This window comes from Phyllobates terribilis, unplaced genomic scaffold (assembly GCF_046119375.1).
Source record: "Phyllobates terribilis strain yellow unplaced genomic scaffold, ASM4611937v1 Scaffold_36__1_contigs__length_13169755, whole genome shotgun sequence".
NCBI classification, from domain to species: Eukaryota; Metazoa; Chordata; class Amphibia; order Anura; family Dendrobatidae; genus Phyllobates; species Phyllobates terribilis.
In genome coordinates, this window is record NW_027362796.1 from 10,196,228 (window position 1) to 10,208,989 (window position 12,762).

A 12,762-nucleotide genomic window follows, 5' to 3' on the forward strand; every position below is an offset into this window, starting at 1 on the left:
AGCCCGGGGACCGTGTTTTGGTGCTGATCCCTACCGTTGACAGCAAGTTCCTCGCCAAATGGCAAGGTCCATACGAGGTGGTGGAGAAAGTCAGCGAGGTTAATTATAAAGTCCACCAGCCTGGCCGAAGAAAGCCGCATCAAATATATCATGTAAATTTGCTCAAGCCGTGGCGGGACCGTGAACCTGTGGAAACTCCTTGCCTGGGAGCCGCACCAGAAGGCAAGGTGGAGGAGGTCACTATTGCAGAGACTCTATCACCGGCCCAGAAGCAACAGTGTCGAGAATTACTACAGCGGAATCGGGAGCTGTTCTCAGAGTTGCCGGGGCATACTCAAGTGGTAGAGCATGATGTGCTGACAGAGCCGCACGTACGAGTGAATCTGAAGCCGTATCAGATTCCAGAAGGACGCCGGGAGGTGATCTCGGCCGAGGTGAAGAGGATGTTAGACCTCGGAGTAATAGAGGAGTTAAAGAGTGGGTGGTTGAGCCCAATCGTCCTCGTGCCGAAACCCAATGGAGAGTGGAGGTTTTGTAATGACTACTGCAGACTGAATGAGGTATCCAAGTGTGACGCGTACCCGATGCCCCGTGTCGACAAACTCATCGAGAGGCTTGGACCGGCGAGGTACATCACCACTCTTGACCTGACGAAGGGCTACTGGCAGATCCCCATGTCCCAAATGGCTAAGGAGAAGACGGCTTTCTCAACACCTGATGGGTGTTTTCAATACACGCAGATGCCATTCGGACTACAGGGGGCCCCAGCCACTTTCCAGGGGGCTATGGATCGGATCCTAGCCCCACATAAGAAGTATGCCGCAGCTTACCTCGACGACATTGAGGTCTTTAGCCCAGACTGGGCTAGTCACCTACCTAAACTACAGGCCGTTCTGGACGCGCTAAGGAAGGCAGGATTTACCATAAATCCGAGAAAGTGTGCCATCGGAAAGGAGGAGGCCAAGTACCTGGGCTATGTTGTTGGGAGAGGCGAAATAAAGCCGCAAATCAAGAAAGTGGAGGCAATTCAAACCTGGCCGCAACCACTCTCGAAGAAGCAGGTGAGAGCATTCCTGGGAATGGTGGGATACTACCGGAGGTTTATCCTGAATTTCGCTATGATTGCCGCGCCACTAACGAATCTTCTAAAAGGCACCAAATCAATCATGGTGAAATGGACGGAAGAAACGGAGACCGCGTTTCAACAGTTGAAGCTAACACTGTGCAAGCAGCCGGTCCTGGTCTTCAAGAAAGAATTTGTAGTCCAGAGGGACGCTTCAGAGGTTGGTCTAGGGGCTGTACTCTCCCAAGAGATAAATGGGGAAGAACATCCCATTCTCTATCTAAGCCGAAAGCTGTCCTCCTGCGAGAAGAACTAGGCCATAGTAGAGAAAGAGTGTTTAGCCATAAAATGGGCCGTGGATACACTGAAATATTACCTACTAGGCTGGAAGTTTAAATTAGTATCAGACCATGCCCCGTTGAGATGGTTGAGGGAGAAGAGGGGTAAAAATGCCAGGGTAACTAGATGGTTCCTAGGACTTCAAGAGTTTAACTTTCACGTGGAGCATAGGCCCGGGAAGTTACATGGGAATGCAGATGCCCTCTCTAGGATTCCCTGCCTGGTGTCAGAAGGTGCCCAAACCCCCGGCTTTGGGCAGAGGGGGGGAATATGTGACAGTGTCACTGGTTTTATATGTGAGGGGAGGTATGTATCACTCAGGATGCTCTCCTGTGTGAACTAAGACCTACTTTATTTTTCTGCCAGCATGTTATATGCTGGTAGATTTACTCTGTTAAAGGGTGTGCGGTTTTATGGGAATGGCAAAGAGGGCGGGACACCATTCCCCCTACCTCCCCTCAAGGTGTGGCTGAGCAATGTGTAAAAGCTCAGTCCTGTTTTTTTTCCCTGTGAAGTGTGGTCTGGAGAGGGAAGTCTCCAGACAGTATTGTGGAAGCTGCAGAGCTTGTTACCTGTGCAGTTTATGCTACCGAGATCGGGCGGAACCCGCTCAACTATGGATGGAGCTATACTTTGTTTTGTTTTTCCATTTAACCCAGAGGGGTCTTGTTTATTTTTTCTGCGAAACCCTGCACGAGTTTATGCCAGACAATAAACCAGCAGAAAGGTAACCTTAGAACGTGTGTCCTGAGTCTGCCTCCTGGAGAGCCGAGCGAGTCGTCTTGCCACAGTATATATATATTTTATTGTCTTTATCAATAAATGTTATATTTTATACTGCCCTAGTTCCTGTGTCACATATGTAGGTTATTATAGTTGCAGATACATGAACGTCTGATTATAGCACTATACTGACTTTGAGTAATTATCCAATAACTAGTGATCAGCAAATGATCTTTGGATAAGGGGTTAACCGAGCACGCTCAAGTATAACTGAGTATCTTTGGCGTGCTCGTATATCATGTTCGAGTCCCTGTGTCTGCATGATTTGCAGATGTTAGACAGCCTCAACACATGCAGGGATTCCCTGTTTATTGGGGAATCCTCACGTGTTGAAGCTGTTTAACAGCCGCAAATCATGCAGACACAGGGACTCGAACACAATATACGAGCACTCCGATGATACTCAGTTATGCTCGAGTGCGCTCTGTTAACCCCTTATCCGAGCACGTTCCCTCATCACTACCGATAACAAGATGCGGCCGGACAATCGCAGTAATGCCAGTAGAAAACATGGCTACAGCACTACAGTGTATGGCAGGCAATGCCCGAATGTATACTGGCCGTATAACAGACACAAGACATACGGGGGGCGGTCTAGAACTCCCCCGATACTCGTAATGGAGAGATAATCACCAGTATCTACATTACTGTGCTGGAACCAGGAGAGGAATAATGGCGCTGTGTGAGGACTTCTCTGGGCTTCTGTCCTTCATCCTGCAGTCGTCTGAATGGATCTAATGTGGACGGGAACCAGCTAAGCCGCATTCTGTCCACAGCTGTTACCTCACTGTTCACACCACACAGAGACCCCAAAAGAGTCTCCGTGCTGAAGGGGTTAATGCCCAGTAATGGGGAATCTCCACATACCTCCACCTGCAGAGCCGCCACCACATATATGACTGTTCTGTGCACACAGGACCTGTGATGAGGTCACAGGAGGGGAGGAGTCAGGGGTCACATGATCAGGGGCCTCAGTGGCTGCAGGACTCTGCTGTGCTGGTTGTCATGGTGCTGGATGAAGTTGTCTACTAGATAGATAAAGTGTCTCTCCATAACCAGGATTACACAGTAGTGAAGAAGACCTCTAGTGGGCGCTGTCAGGACCCTGTGTCTGAGGGATGGGGAAGACCCCTGAGCCCAATAACAGCGCCTCCACCTCACCCCCTGATACATGAGGACATCAATGACCAGAAGATCCTAGAACTCACCTACAAGATGATTGAGCTGCTGACTGGAGAGGTGACATTGCTGGGAATGCTGGGACATTATACAGTAACGCTATGAAGGGATCGGGGGATGACAGTATCATTGTATGTGTCAGGTTCCTATAAGGTGTCAGGATGTCGCTGTCTATTTCTCCATGGAGGAGTGGGAGTATTTAGAAGGACACAAAGATCTGTACAAGGACGTCATGATGGAGGTTCCCCAGCCCCTCACATCACCAGGTAATAGACAGGACTAAATACACACGGCCTATAATTATCTGTATGTAAAAAATGAATTCAGTCTGTTATGCACACGCCCGGACTGACTGGCGTGTGCGTGATTAGTGATCCCACTGTACCATGAACCGAAGAGTGCCTGGAGGGGCATAACTAAGTATCAACCCGATCCGACCAAGGTCGCACGGCGGCTCAGTCGACTCCGTGCACCAGTGAGGAACCGAGCAGAGGGACCAGGTGCTACTCCAGGTCAGACCCCGGACACAGCTGTTGACCCACACTGGGGAATGCAGGAACAGGCAGGTTAGGCTGACATGCAGATAGGTGGGTATTGGCAGGCACGGCTGGTATGCAGACAGGTGGGTTCTGGCAAGCACGGCTGCTATGCAGACAGGTGGGTACTGGCAAGCACGGCTGGTATCCAGACAGGTGGGTACTGGCAAGCACGGCTGGTATGCAGACAGGTGGTTACTGGCAAGCATGGCTGGTATGCAGACAGGTGGTTACTGGCAAGCACGGCTAGACTGCAGACAGGGAGGTACTGGCAAGCACGGCTGGAGTGCAGACAGGGAGGTACTGGCAAGCTCGGCTGGCGTGCAGACAGGTGGATACTAGCAGGTTGGAGCGCAGGCTGGATAGGGTCCAGTACAGACTGGGATACAGGAACAGAGCCGCAGATGCGGTAGACAAGCAGAGTAAAGCGAAACCGCCGGAGCGGTGGACAAGGTAGCAGATCTGGTGAAGAAGAAGAAGAAACTGCTGACTGTCCTGAAAATATGGGGACTGGACACCCCTTGTACCTTAGCAGTCCCCTAGGATACACCATGCAGGATCTCCAGACCTGAGCGGGCACTAGATCTCTTGGCTCTGGACGACCTGTGAGTAAACCAGTCAGCACCTGGAATGTGAACTTCTTCATGTGTAATGCTCCAATCTGGAGCTTAATTTGTACAGACATATTTTGACTGTTTCTGCGTAGGGCTCGTCCTTCCGCTGACAATGCCCAAACTGACTTCTGGAGTTTTCGGACTGGAATCAAACACTGACTCTTCAAGGCTTTAAGCCCGAAACTTCCGGTTAATCCGAGGCTTTCACTTGCCATGGAGACAGTCATGGTCATCTGTGGAGAGGAAACACTAACGCCAAGGGCAGCCTCTCCTACAGGCCTAATGTCTTGGGATTCCCCAACCTTCGCTGGACAAAGACCGTCAGGGGGTCCCAAACAACTGCAGAGGGACCGCAATCCAATTTTGTGACTGAGTTCCGGCCTCTGCTTAGCCTGACGAACATGGTCAACCTTCATGGATTCAGTGCGGATAGCTGCCTCTGCGGGCTTGGGAACAGGAGGTCTTTGGGAGGACAGAACCTGGCGTGATGGTTTACCTCTATGCCTTGCACGTCTGGACTGCCTCTTGAGGTTGGGAAGAGAAGTATTCTGTGGAGCATAGTCATCCTGTGTGGATTCTGGGTGGGCAGCTGTCTCTTCGGGCTGGAGAACTGGTAGGCTACCTACACACATTACTCATCGGGGCTGCTCCGGGATATTGGGAAGGGAAGCTTTAGCAGAGGCTTCAGGATTAGGGTCATCGAAGACCATTAGAAAGGCCACCAGGAAGGCCTGCAGGTCAGAGATGATAGGATCCCATGCTTCCCATAGGGGGGCGATCTATTTCAAGGCATCACCCGCTAGGTAGGACATCATAAATGCTACTTTAACCCGATCGGTAGGAAAATAGTGAGAATAGAACTTGAAATGCAGCATGCATTGCTCCACAAACACACGGCTTCGTTTTGGATCCCCATAGTACCGTGGCAGATCCGCAGGAACGAGTGTTGATAGCTCCATTTGGGCTGGTGCGTAAATCGCCTGGACCTCAGCTTGTGGAAAAAATTTTTCTTGGTGCACGTATTCGCCAGACAAGGATTCAAATGTCTCTGAGAGCGAAGGGCCGTGGGGCTCAACGGGAACCATGGCATGAGAAAACTGTTATGCACACGCCCGGACTGACTGGCGTGTGCGTGATTAGTGATCCCACTGTACCATGGGTACCATGAGTGCCTGGAGGGGCGTAACTAAGTATCAACCCGATCCGACCAAGGTCGCACGGCGGCTCAGTCGACTCCGTGCACCAGGGAGGAACCGAGCAGAGGGACCAGGTGCTACTCCAGGTCAGACCCCGGACATGGCTGTTGACCCACACCGGGGAATGCAGTACAGGCAGGTTAGGCTGGCATACAGACAGGTGGGTATTGGCAAACACGGCTGGTATGCAGACAGGTGGGTACTGGCAAGCACGGCTGGTATGCAGACAGGTGGGTACTGGCAAGCACGGCTGGTATGCAGACAGGTGATTACTGGCAAGCATGGCTGGTATGCAGACAGGTGGTTACTGGCAAGCACGGCTGGTATGCAGACAGGTGGGTACTGGCAAGCTCGGCTGGAATGCAGACAGGGAGGTACTGGCAAGCATGGCTGGAGTGCAGGCAGGGAGGTACTGGCAGGCACGGCTGGTGTGCAGACAGGTGGACACTAGCAGGTTGGAGCGTAGGTTGGATAGGGTCCAGTACAGATTGGGATACAAGAACAGAGCCGCAGATGCGGTAGAGAAGCAGAGTAAAGCGAAACTGCCGGAGCAGTGGACAAGGCAGAGCAGAGCGAAACCGCCGGAGTGGTGGACAAGGCAGAGCAGAGCGAAACCGCTGGTGCGGTGAGAAAGTAGAGCAGAGCGAAACCGCAGGTGCAGTGGACAAGGTAGAGCAGAGTGAAACCGCTGGAGCGGTGGACAAGGTAGAGCAGAGCGAAACCGCCGGAGCAATGGACAAGGCAGAGCAGAGAGAAACCGCAGGTGCGGTGAGCAAACTGAGCATAGCGAAACCGCAGGTGCGGTGGACAAGGTAGAGCAGAGCGACACCGCCGGAGTGGTGGACAAGGTAGAGCAGAACAGGGCAGAAGGTGCAGGCAGAGAGGACAGGGCTCTGTTCACATGGAACAGACTGGAAAATACAGGAAGATGCTTAGAACACAGGAGGTAGATACGGAGGAAGGGAAAAGGGACAAGCAGAACCAGATACACACAAGGTACTTACAATGAAGTAGCTAGTGGACTCTAAACTCACAAACAGAAGTACAGAGACAACGAGTTGGAGTTAGGTGCAGGTTCAGACACTGCAGGAAAAGGGAAGGTACGGACATAGAGAGAAACAGGTAACAGGTTAGGAGACAGTTCAGACAAGAACTGACACTGGAACGAGATACAGGAACGAGCCTGGGTACTCAGCCCCCAGGAAGGCAGAAACAAACTAGAAGTCACAGGTAACAGTCCGGGGTATACAGCCCCCAGGGTGGCGGAAACAGACTAGCAGTCACAGATACAGGTAACAGAATCAGACAAGATGCAGAACAGGACCTGGCAACTCAGAGGCAAGGAGCACACTGATTGTTAGTGTTGCTCAGGCACCTCCTTCTGGGTGGGGGGGTTTAAATATCCAGTGACTCACAGCAATAGGCTGGGTACGCTTTAGGAGTGCGCCCACAGCAGCTATAAGAATCAGAAAGTAACTGGGCCACCGCCCTAAGCAATCAGACAAGACACATGCACACAGCATGTACTGGAGCAAGGTTTGCAGGCTGGACTGATCTGTAAGATTGCGGTCTTGTATGGTGAGAGGTGGTGCACTATGCAAGCACTGACGAGTGACTCTGACAAGTGATTCTGACGAGTGATTTTGACAAGTGATTTTGACGAGTGATTCTGACAAGTGATTTTGATGAATGATTCTGACGAGTGATTCTGACGAATGATTCTGATGAATGATTCTGAAGAGTGATTCTGAAGAGTGATTCTGACGAATGATTCTGAAGAGTGATTCTGAAGAGTGATTCTGACGAATGATTCTGACGAGTGATTCTGACAACTGATTCTGAGGAGTGATTCTGACAAGTGATTTTGACGAATGATTCTGACGAGTGATTTTGACGAGTGACTTTTACAACTGTAATAATAATAATAATAATAATAATATTAAAAAAAAAAAGTACCTGTTCGCTGATGGGACTTGAACACAAAAGTCTATGTCCCAAAGCCAGCGCACTAACCACTAAGCTATTAACTTAGCTGTAAAAACCTATGAGTTCTATTTGGTTATATGATTTTCAGTGCAAACTTGTCTAAAACTTATTGGGACTTATGCACAGACTGCAAGCAAGCCAAATTCAAATCATGTTTGATTCTGATGTGTGAGTCTGATGTGTGACTTTCTTCAAACATCAGAATCATAATGACTTTTAGTCACCCTGAGTATTTTCATGGTTAATCTCATAAGACAAGAAAAGCTGCCAGCTACAATCACTTGACTGGATAGTTCAATGGTAAGGCAACAGTCTCTGAAACTACTTTGTCAGAGATCAAATCCTGACAGGCATAAGATTTTTTTTATTTTAATTATTCCTATTAAGCACACAAACTACAGGGGTGTTTTACTTTTAATATCTGACGTTCTGATTGTCATCCTGACGTGTTAAGAGTTTCGGACACGCTGTCTATTTGTATGGTAAATTACATAGCCAAACTAAATTGGGAGGCAAGAATTTACTACATATCTATTTCCAAGTGACTTTATATTTGCATAACTTCTTAAAGGGGTCTAATGATAAAATGTTTTTATTGTAAATTTTTATTTCCATCCACCCAAGTACTGGCTGCAAACTCCCAATTTACTTTTGCTATCTAATTTACCATGCAAATAGACAGCGTGTCCGAAACTCTTAACACATCAGGATGACAATCAAAACGTCAGATATTAAAAGTAAAACACCCCTGTAGTTTGTGTGCTAAATAGGCATAATTTAAAAAAAAAATAAAAATCTTATTCCTGTCAGGATTTCAACTCTGACAAAGTAGTTTCAGAGGCTGATGCCTTACCATTGCACTATCAAGTCAAGTGATAGTAGCTGCCAGCTTTTCTTGTCTTATAAGATTAACCATGAAAATACTCAGGGTGAATAAAAGTCATTATGATTCTGATGTTTGAAGAAAGTCACACATCAGACTCACACATCAGAATCAAACATCATTTGAATGTGGCTGGCTTGCAGTCTGTGCATAAGTCCTAATGAGTTTTAGACAAGTTTGCACTGAAAATCATATAACCAAATAGAACTCATAGGTTTTTACAGCTAAGTTAATAGCTTATTGGTTAGTGTGCTGGCTTTGGAACACAGACTTTTGGGTTCAAGTCCTATTAGCGAACAGGTACTGTTTTTTTTATTATTATTATTACAGTTGTAAAAGTCACTCGTCAGAATCATTCGTCAAAATCACTTGTCAGAATCACTTGTCAGACAGGGTATTTAGCCTCAAACTGACATCATTCTGATGTTTGATTTTGATATCTGATCATGTCCTAAAATGGACACTGTAACAGAGACATATGTGAGGGGTGATGAGCGGTGTAAAGAGGAGATTCCTACATATGACTACACAGGTGAGTAGTAACCACTAAATGCAAAGAAGTCACTGATTCTTCTCTTGGAAATATATATATGATGCGCCACATCAAAGGTAATTTGTATCTAATAAAATATAAGCTGGGTGACAGTTCTTTGTAAAACAACAACGATAAAGGATAAGACAAAATTACTTGGAGGGTGAGGGCTTTTTAGCTCCTTTACTTTAACCGGACAAAACCATCGGTCTGGAGGGATTTTTATACCATATAGATGTTTTTTTAGACTTAGATGCTTTTTAAAAACAAATAACATAAATAATGATGTAAATATGTAAGGCGCTTTCATGAATCTCCAGTAGATTGACAATTGAGATCAGAAGCAAATATTTAGCTCTTTTGGTCAGAACGGAACATGCATTATGGTTGTAGGTTTATTTTCTCCCATTCGATTAAAACTTGTGAACATTCGTCTTTTTTCATTCGTATTAACTATGTAAATATGTCAGATATTATTATTGTGCGATAACATGGAGATATATAGGCAAACAACAGAAGATTCCTAGGAGCATGGAAGGGCAGTGCTATGGGTGTCGCTGCTCATCTTCCTTCTGCTGCAGATTTGCTTCTGTTGAATCTGCTCAAAATATTCATCTGAAAGAGATTAAATGCTGGAAATATCTTCTGGTTTATCCAGCCTCAGAAAGCCTTTAATAATTAATAATAATAATAATTTTTATTTATATAGCGCCAGCATATTCCGCAGCACTGTACAATTAAGCGGGGACATGTACAGATACTAAATTCAATACAATTTAAGGACAGTTTAAACAGTTACATCAGGAGTGAGGTCCCTGCTCGCAAGCTTACATTCTACAAGGAAATGGTGGACACACTGGGTGAAAAGTGATTTGTTATTTCAGGTCAGGCAATTATAATAAATAGGGATATTCATGTAAAGCTGTATGATCCGGTCATCAGCCCATATGTTTAAGTGCAATACTCAAGTATTGAGTGCAGTTATCTTGTGCATGGAGAGTGTGGAGACAGATGAAGAGAAGGGAACAGATTCTGAATGATATTTAGAAGGAGGGAACAGGGGAAAGTTAATTTACTGAGTAGTTAAGGTGTTAGGATTGTTTAAAGAGATGGGTTTTTAATGCGCGCTTGAAGATGTGGTGGCTAGGCATCAGTCGGTTCGTCTGGGGTAGATTCCAGAGAACTAGCGCAGCATGGTAGAAGTCTTGGAGACGGAGATGCGAGGTTCTGATTATGGGGGATGTTAGTCTTAGGTCATTTGTAGAACGGAGGGCACGTGTAGGGCGATAGAGACGAGAGAGGAGATATAAGACGGTGCAGAACTGTGGAGAGCTTTGTGGGTGAGAGCGATGAGTTTATATTGGACCCTGTAGTCAATGGGCAACCAGTGTAATGACTGCCACAAGATGGAGGCATCAGTGAAATGACTGGACAGAAATACGACCCTGGCTGCCGCATTCAGGACGGATTAGAGAGGAGAAAGTTTGGTAAGAGGGAGACCGATCAGAAGAAAGTTGCAGTAGTCCAAACGAGAGTGAATCAGAGCGACTGTAAGACTTTTAGCAGTTTCCGAAGGGGTCGGATTCTGGAGATGTTTTTAAGATGCAGTTGACAAGAGCGAGTGAGTGATCGGATATAGGGAGAAAAGGAAAGGTTAGTGTCGAATATGACCCCAAGGCATCGGGCGTGCTGCTTGGGAGTTATGGTTGAACCCTCCAAGGTAATTTCGGTGTGAGGTAGAGTTGGGTTAGTAGAGGGGAGAAACACAAAAAGGTCAGTTTTGGTGAGATTCAGTTTAAAATAGAGAGAGGACATGATGTTAGAGACAGCAGACAGACAATCCTTGATATTTTGTATTAGGGTAGGGGTGATGTTAGGGGGAGAAGTGTATAATTGGGTGTCATCAGCATAGAGATGATAATGAAACCCAAATCTGCTGATAGTTTGTCCAATAGGGGCAGTGTATAGAGTTAAGAGGAGGGGGCCTCTTCTCTCTGTACGTCTGTTTAAAGGGGGCTTTTAAACAGATGTATAGTGGGGAGAATAAGTATTTGATACACTACTAATTTTGCAAGTTTTCCCACCTACAAAGAATGGAGAGGTCTGTAATTTTTATCGTAGGTATACTTCACCTGTGAGAGACAGAATCTAAAAATAAAAACCAGAAAATCGCATTGTATGATTTTTAAACAATTAAATTGCATTTTGTTGCATAAAACAAGTATTTGATCACCTACCAATAAGCTAGAATTCTGGCTCTCACAGACCTGTTAGTTTTTCTTTATGAAACTGCGCTCATTACCTGTATTAACTGCAGCTGTTTGAACTCATTACCTGTATAAAAGACACCTATCCACACACTCAACCAATCACACTCCAACCTCACCACCATGGCCAAGAATAAAGAGCAGTCTAAGGACACCAGGGACAAAATTTTAGATCTGCACAAGGCTGGGATGGGCTACAGGACAATAGGCAAGCAGCTTGGTGAGAAGGCAACAACTGTGGGTACAATTATTAGAAAATGGAAGAAACACAAGATGCCTTTCAATATTCCTTGATCTGGGCCTCCATACAAGATCTCGCCTCATGGGGTAAGAATGATTTTGAGAAAAGTCAGGAATCAGCTCAGAACTACAAGGGAGGACGTGATCAATGACCTGAAGAGAGCTGGGACCACAGTCTGAAACATTACCGTTAATAACACACTACGCCATCATGGATTAAAATCCTGCAGGCCACGCAAGATCCCCCTGCACATGCTAGCACATGTCTGGGAAACATCATTCTTTGGGGTTGCTTTTCTGCAGAGGGGACAGGACAACTGCACCGTATTGAAGGGAGGATGGATGGGGTTATGTATCGTGAGATTTTAGCCGACAACCTCCTTTCCTCAGTAAAAGCATTGAAGATGGGACGTGGTTGGGTCTGCCAGCATGACTTGATCTGAAACACACAGCCAGGGCAACTATGGAGTGGCTCCGTAAGAAACATTTCAATGTCCTGGAGTGTCCTAGCCAGTCTCCAGACCTGAACTCAATATAAAATCTTTGGAGGGAGCTGAAACTCATGTTGCCCAGCGACAGCCCCGAAACCAGAAAGATCTGGAGAAAATCTGAATGGAGGAGGGGGCCACAATCCCCGCTGCAGTGTGTGCAAACCTGGCCAAGAATTACAGGAAACGTCTGACCTCTGTAATTGCAAACAAAGGTTTCTGTACCAAATATTAAGTTCTGTTTTTCTATTGTATCAAATACTTATTTCATGTAATAAAATGCTAATTAATTATGTAAAAATCATACAATGTGATTTTCTGGATTTTTTTTTATATTCTGTCTCTCACAGGTGAAGTGTACCTGGGAAATACAAGGAGGCCTTGTGTAGTAAGGTTGTAAGTCCATACTCTCAGTTTTGCACCGATTACCGCTGACCAATTCTTATTATTCTCTCTTTTCATGTTGTGTACATTATAATATTTAAGCCATATGACAAGAGCCTTGGGGCAGGGCCTTCATTACCCTTATCCCTTTTGCTGTACGAGGAGAAATTACTGGAAACCTCCGAGTATAGACCACTACTTTCAGAATGAGTTCCATCATTTAGACTGAATATAATTAGTTTGTCTCCTCTCTTTGTGTTATCCAGCAAACA

At 46.3% G+C, this 12,762-nt stretch overlaps 1 protein-coding gene across 4 annotated transcripts in view; it reads right to left on the minus strand.

The window, feature by feature from the left end:
- The window catches only part of LOC141182832 (uncharacterized), a 618,372-nt gene that overhangs the window by 33,344 nt on the left and 572,266 nt on the right, over positions 1-12,762 (minus strand). The window contains exon 1 of one of the 4 annotated variants that reach the window (XM_073660960.1): positions 3,053-3,132. The exons of 2 other annotated variants lie outside the window; for them this stretch is intronic. The gene's annotated coding sequence lies outside the window, so the exon portion shown is untranslated. Of the gene's footprint in view, positions 1-2,818; positions 2,947-3,052; positions 3,133-12,762 lie in introns of those variants that run through there. One more of the 4 variants, XM_073660962.1, reaches the window with a different exon arrangement.